This window comes from Cyanistes caeruleus, chromosome 1 (assembly GCF_971803275.1).
Source record: "Cyanistes caeruleus chromosome 1, bCyaCae1.hap1.1, whole genome shotgun sequence".
NCBI lineage: Eukaryota > Metazoa > Chordata > Aves > Passeriformes > Paridae > Cyanistes > Cyanistes caeruleus.
In genome coordinates, this window is record NC_141701.1 from 138,036,399 (window position 1) to 138,043,542 (window position 7,144).

The following is a 7,144-nucleotide window of genomic DNA, read 5'->3' on the forward strand; positions in this document are numbered from 1 at the left end:
AATAATTCACTGGGTGTTATGCATAAGCTGCTGTGACACAGTCTTTTCCATGGATGACTTTACTGGGAATATTACTGCAAACTGAGGAAAACAAAAGCTCTGTGGGAACTTTAACTCTACCAGCTAGACTACTGTACTTAGCTGAGAGGACTATTATTAACCCATTTACAGAGACATTTACTTGAATAATGAATGAGCTATTGCATGCTGTAATATGCTACTGCATGCTGTAGGCTGTGAGATTTAAAAAGAAAAGCTGAAAGTGTTCACACAGAACAGTGGAGGACAAACAAGGATAAAGGAAGAATTTTGTCAAAGATTTAGTTTTTCTTTTAGGTTAGTTTTGGAAAGGTGTTGATTGACATCTGAGGAGAGTGATCTTCTTCCCAAAGATTAAGATGAAAATGAGTCCATGTGTGAAACTGCACCTTTGAGAGGGTGGAAGGTAAATTAGCCCTCAGACACAAAACTCTTTATTTTTTCTCTCCTACAGAAATGGATCCCCTTCCCCCTCCCTCACTTAATCCCACACAGCTCAAGGTAGTTTTTTATCAAGCTGCCAGGAACACCACAGCTGGGCTGTGCCCAGGCACTGGCTGGGCAGTGCTGACCTCCACCAGGTGTGAGCTCCTGCTGCCTAGAAAGGTGCCCAGCTGCACCACAGTGTCCCAGCTGGCTGGAGACAATGGCTCAGAGGACACAGAGCTAGCACAGTTATTGCAGTGTGAGGAGGCACCACTATCCCTCTGGTCACACACCTCTCTGAGGCCCCAGGCCATTGGTGATTCCATTCATGAAGCTGAGAGTCCCCTTGAGTACTTTATGCCACCTCTCTGGATATCTCTGAGAGGTCTGGTCCTTTCAGAAGGGAAAAGGATTTACAGTCGGGTTTTCCATGGCCCAGACAAAGGACAAGGTGAGCAGAAGAGGAAGGGGGATGAAATGACACTTCCCCTTCTGGCTCCTTCCTTGCTTCCTTCTTCCTACCTTCTTGCCAAAAAAAAAAAAGGAAGAAATGAAGTGAAACTATTTGAGCGCCTCGAGCTGAACTCACAAATAGTTTCAGGACTTTCAAAACCACATTTCCATGTAAATTTACTCTTCCTCCAAGGATTTCACCAGTTTCTCCCTTACTCCTGGTTTTATTTTCTGACTGGTTATAGTGTGTTGAGAGGCCAGCAATAAGGCCACTGTTAACACTGCTCAGCCTTTTATTTATTGGAAACAACTTTCTTCCTCTGTAGAACTGTCTTAAGGTGTTCCAAGCTCCTTGCAATCCTGTTTGCACCCTGCCTGCCTTTACTTTTTTGACATCTCTCCAATCATATTACAAATACACTTTTTAATCACCTGTTTTTCTAGAATACTATTTTGATTTAACACAACTGTTAAATTTTTCCCAGGTGAAAATTAGCCATTGATTGTCATTTGTTATTTTTCACTAGGCTGAATTCACATATACCAGTTTTGTGCCTTTCAGCTAGAAAGAAACTTATCCAGGCTTTAGGGGCATATGTAATTTATCCTTTCCATATCCACGTAGTAATAAAAAATCCTGTTTGTTTATTTCCTCATAAATTTACTGAATGCCTTGAAGGCAGACAGTTGGCAAAACACTGGAAAAAAAATTTTTTTTTCAATTTTTAAAAATTCTTATTATTCCTACAGCTACTTTTGCTACAAACATTTAGTATTTACAATCATTTCATATTTATTGAATTTTTTAATATGAGGCTGTTCATTTTTCTTTTTGTGGATGCATGGAGGAGGGATTTTAATTTTCTGAAGATACCTGGATGGCTCCAACCAGCGGTTCTGTCTTTCTGCTTGGCCAGCTGGCAGAGGGAGCTGCAGGCACCCAGCCCCAGCCTGTGTGTTCATACTCTGACATGCAGGGTGCCTGCTCTTCTCACAGTGGGAGCCACCTTGCCACGTCCCATGGCCAACTTCAGCTTCACATTTACACTCTCAGAGCTCACTCCTGTGATGAAGCTGAGAAGAAGACTCACCAACACGAGATCAGATGAGATGTGCATGGAGAGCTGAGGAGCTGCATTGCACATCACTGGGAATCACCTCATTGCTTTGAAACCTCTGGCTTTAATAGACATTTTTATTGGCTTTGCCTCCCAAGGTGTTCTTCCTCCTGTCTCCAGTCATCTTGCCACCCCTAAAGAGTCCAGAGCTTGTACAGGGACACAAAAGTAATTTGATTCAGACTAGATTAATTTCTATATTGCAGTCATTCCAAGAAACAACATAGCTAATACTATGTGTGAGAGTAAAGCAAATTTGGACTGCTTTCATGTTTTAATGAAAAGTACATTCCACTGAGTATCAACACCAAACAACATTACCTAGAGATATGTTAATAATATTTCTGCCACTTACTGGAAGATTAAGATTTCACATTTCTTACAGAAGCACAGCATTCTATGTAAATTCCTCTTAAACCTTGAAAACAGTACTACAGAACTGATAATTCATTTATTTTAAAAATGTCAGCAGGGTATGACCACTGAGATGAAACATCTCATTTTCAAGAACATCTTCAGGGATGATGGCAAATTACAGGCACTCACAGTGATGCACATGGCATTAAAGAATACAGTGTGTGATCAAATATGACAAGTAGAGGACTGTTGGGTTTTTTTTATAAGCAGAACAATAAATTTGCCTAAAAGGTAGATAAATTGTGAGAGAATGTTACATTCTGTACTATGGTGTTCTAGTTCAATGGCTTTGAATAACTAAGGAATTTAGTTTAATTTTTTATTTCAGAAAATTTAAACTCTCTCATCTTCACAGCTCTCAGTCTGTGTTAGCACATAGTCTGGTATTTCAGTAGACAGAGAAATAATAACCTAATCTACAGCAAAGAAGTTTTATACAACTAGATTTTTTAATTTTTCCCTCCGAGGGAAATTATCATAGAATTTCTTGCTGCTATTTTATATAAGATACTGCTGTGGGGTTTATATTTTCTTTTTCATGTAAGGGGTTTTCTATTTTTTTTCTTGAATTTTATCGTTCATTCATCTTTGTTATAGCTTTTTCAAGTCTCAGACTTTCTACTGTTACAAAAATTATCCAGTGACACAAATGATACACATGAAGTTTCATTTGCTGAAATAAAACCACAGATGGCTAAATTAAAAGAAATCCAGTTTCCATCAGAGCAGCAATGGTCTGGAAATTGCCCTATAAGTAAGAATGCATCCAAAGATCACAGAAGATACAGAAATATTTTAAGATCTCAGCGTAAGATTTTCCTGCTTAAGTATATCATGCTGTGCTTTCTTATTCCTTTTTGCAATACTGTTTCTTTAGACAGATGCCTCAAAAAAATCATAAGAAAGAAGTTTCCAGTGCTGCACAACTCCCAGATACAGACACAATTAAATGTTTTAGAGGCTTTAGGGTCAGGCACTCTCCTGGTACAGGTCAGGATGGCCCTGCTGCCAGCAGCTCACATCAGGTGGGACTTCAGCTTTCATGATTTCCATGAAGTCTCTGTAATGTATGGTGGGTTACAGATTTAAGTGCTTGTAGTTTTGTTGATTACACAAATGTTTCCAAAGAACATGATGTTGAAACAAAGTGTGTTTCTCTACAGAACAGATGTTTCTCCATGTTTAGACACTGCAGGGACCACTGCCTGGGAAAAAACTTTTTCTAAAGTCTCACTTGCCTGAGAGTCTCTAAGCCTCATGCTTGGGGCCTGGGCATATCCTGCCCTGCATCCAGCACGTGCCTTTTCCCTGAGCTCCCACAGGGGTAGCCCCTCTGTGGGTACCAGGACCAGGGCACACAGGCTGGGAGCAGCAGCACAGGACCAGGGCTCACGGACCAGCCCTCCCTGTACACCACAACACCTGAGAGCACACACAAAGCTGTGCTAACACCCACTGACACAGCCAGCGGTTCTTCAGAAACTCCTGAGTGCTCAGTTGTCACTCCTCAGTGGGAAACTGTTTTTATTTCTGAGGTGGCCAGGGCTGCCCTGAGGGAGCAGCAGGCTCTGGCTGCAGAGTGCCCGGTGCCAGCTGGTCCCAGCTCGGTCCCATTGCAGCAGCTCAGCCACCTCCTGCCTCCTCTGCCACCCAGGCAGACCAAAACTCCTGAGCTGTAGTCATCCCAGCCTTCAGCTGTGGCATGCATGACTCAAATGCTGGAACAGGAATCCAGGAAAGGATAGGATCCACCACTCTGCTGGGATACTCTGTACTGTTTTACGGGGGAAAACATTTCTTCAGTGTTGCCCACAACTGCCTTCAGTAGGGGAGTTATTTAGTACTAAAAACCCTTTCTTTACCACCTCCACTTCCTATCCCAGAACAGGAGCAATGACTACTTGAGAACTCATTTATAATCCCTCCAGTGTTCTGCCCCTGCCATGGGCCTTGGGACATTAAAGTAACAGTAAGAAAGTCTGAGATTATTTTTACATCATTATGAATGGCACCAGTCCATTATTTTCCTCTTCATCCTATACTACACTGGTTACACCTTGGCCACTTATGAGCTTTGGCCTGCAGCCTCAGGAGTGCTGGTTCAGCATGAACTCCTGCTGTTTTCACTGCCAGGAAGCTTGAGATGATCATCTTCAATAGTCCTCATAGACAGTGTAGGTTAAAAACCTGTTTTGTGAGTATTTTGTATGTCATGTCCATCCCATAGCAAGGTGAACCTTGTTCCCAGATCTCCTTTCTGTCATATGCAAACACAGAGCACCAATGGCTGAGAAAGCCTTTGCCTAAAGCTTCTACCTCTTTTTCAAAGCAGAGGATTACCTGGGATAGTGCATGCACACCTGGGAGCATGACAGGATCACAATATGGGCTTTTTCCTCCAGGAGCCACCAGCAGCAATTGCCTCTTTCTGTAGCCATAGTCCACAATCCTCCAGCTGCAGCTTGAAACTTCAGCAGAGAAATTTGGGTACTCAGCAGAGCTGAAACACACACCATTGTCTGCTACAGCTGCATCCCATGTCCTCCTGAAGGCCAGCGAGCTGGGGTTTAAGGCTGAGTCCTGAACATGCAGGTGAAGAAAACACATTCAGGACAAATATGTCAAAAGTTGGATCAGAAATCTATATCCCAAACAGGATAAAATGCAAGAAGACAGATTTCTACTCCAGACTAGGCTAGACAGAGAGACGTAAGAAAGAGAATAAATCTGCACAAAAATTGGAAAGAGGACCAATATGAAAAAAAGAGAGGAGCAGAAGTATTCTTAGTACTGCCAAAGAAAAACTGACTGATCTCTCAAAGCTTGAGGCAAAAGAGCAAAGGCTCTTCAGCAGTGTAAAACATAAGTACGTAGAAGTGAGACACTATGGATCAGACCTTGCCTCAGTTTCCCACAGAGATGATGAGTTTAATCACGATAGAAAAAGACAGATGATGGTAAAAAGAGCTGCAAATCACGGTGGAAACAAAACTCAAGGAGTTGAATGCACTTGGTTCAGAGAAATGCTATGATCTCATCTGTGCGTTCTGAAAAATACTGGCACAAAAAATGGCAAGACGGGTGCTTCAGAAGGAAAACAAAGTACTCAGATTAATTCTAGACTCATTAGTCTGTCTCAGCAGTACTGATAGTTTAAAACAAACTCTGAAGAAAATCATAATTTTAAAAAGTGATAAAATGCAACAGGAGTGATTTTAAGGTACCTTCTGCCAGATTGCCCTAGATAGAACATTAAATTTATCTCATAAAGAAAATATTCCACACAAAGTCTCTGAGCTTTACTAGGATATTTTACCATAGGTCATATGGAAATCCTTTCTTTAAACTGGAAAAGCTGGGGTCAGTTGGGAAAGTGAAAGGTGAGTAAGAAGTTGGCTTAGAGATAGGAGTGTGGAGGAAAAGGAGACAATGAGTAATCCTGCAAGAAATATGGGGCTGGAGGGAGGTTAGCAGGAGAAACTCCAAAGTCTTAATATTTTGATAATGACCTTGTCAAAGCCATTAGAACTGTGCAGATGAATTAGCTGGTGACCTAATGTTAAGGAACATCATGAATACAGAGGAATAGCAGAATACCATACAAAAGAAGAATTATGTGGCCCTCGAGGCTAGAGTAAAGGGAAGGGATGAAATCCTACAGTACCAAAAATGAGCTCATGCTCTTGGGAACAAAAGATCTTCATGCAGGAACCAGTCCTAGCTTCCAACTATGGAATTTGCTCAGTCATGCCAGCATAACAAAAGTGTTCTCTCTCATTGACTGGAGTAATCTCCAAAACATCTATAAATTATAAAACAAAATTGTACGGGCAAAGCAAGAGGAGGTGACATTTTACACTCTGCTCCAGGGTGAATGGGTGCCCCATCAGCATCATCTTCATAAAATCCTCCTGTGAATGACAGCCTCACACACAGGTACGTGTGGGACAGCCCCTGGAGCTCCCTGTGCTGGCTCCTGAGCCCTGAGGTGGAGCAGCCTGTCACGTTCTCTGGCTGGGCACCAGGCAGCCTCGGGACACAGGAGACTCGAAGGTCTGTCTTACCACAAGTTTCTCGACAGTCCTGGTCAGGAACAGGGGGTTTGGAGCAGGCTCAGAAACAACAGATGGTCAACCTCAAGGGACTGGTTTTGGAGGAGAGCACTCCCAAATCTCTCAGTAAGAAATAGAGGGAGCTATTTTTTCCCCTAATGTGGACATGGCAACCTCCATTGCTTGGCACCTTTTTTTGGTCAGTTTTCATATGCCATGGAGGGCACGGGCACAGATGACTTTTTGCAGAGCAGTTTCTCTTGAGGCCTTGTGAAGCCTCAAGGAGAAACACTAGCCAAAAAATAAAGCAGGAGCCGACTAAATTTGTTCCCTTGCCATATTGCTCTGCCACCACAGACGCAAGCGCTTGAATTCAGACCTAAGCATACGTGCTTGCAAATTCACAAATGCATTTCCCTGAGCTAGAGGTACTTTGCATAAACTGAATAGAGGCAGTTTGGATTAACTTGGCTATAGATCCAGCACAGACCCAGAATTTGGGTGTTCCCACACAATAGAGGAAAAGGAGCCTTCTTTTAGCTTGCTGAATAAGTACTGAACAGTATTTTCAATACTCTTTACGGAGTGTCTGTAATTATTAAATCTGGCTCTAAGCAGTGGATAAAGACCTCTGAAGTT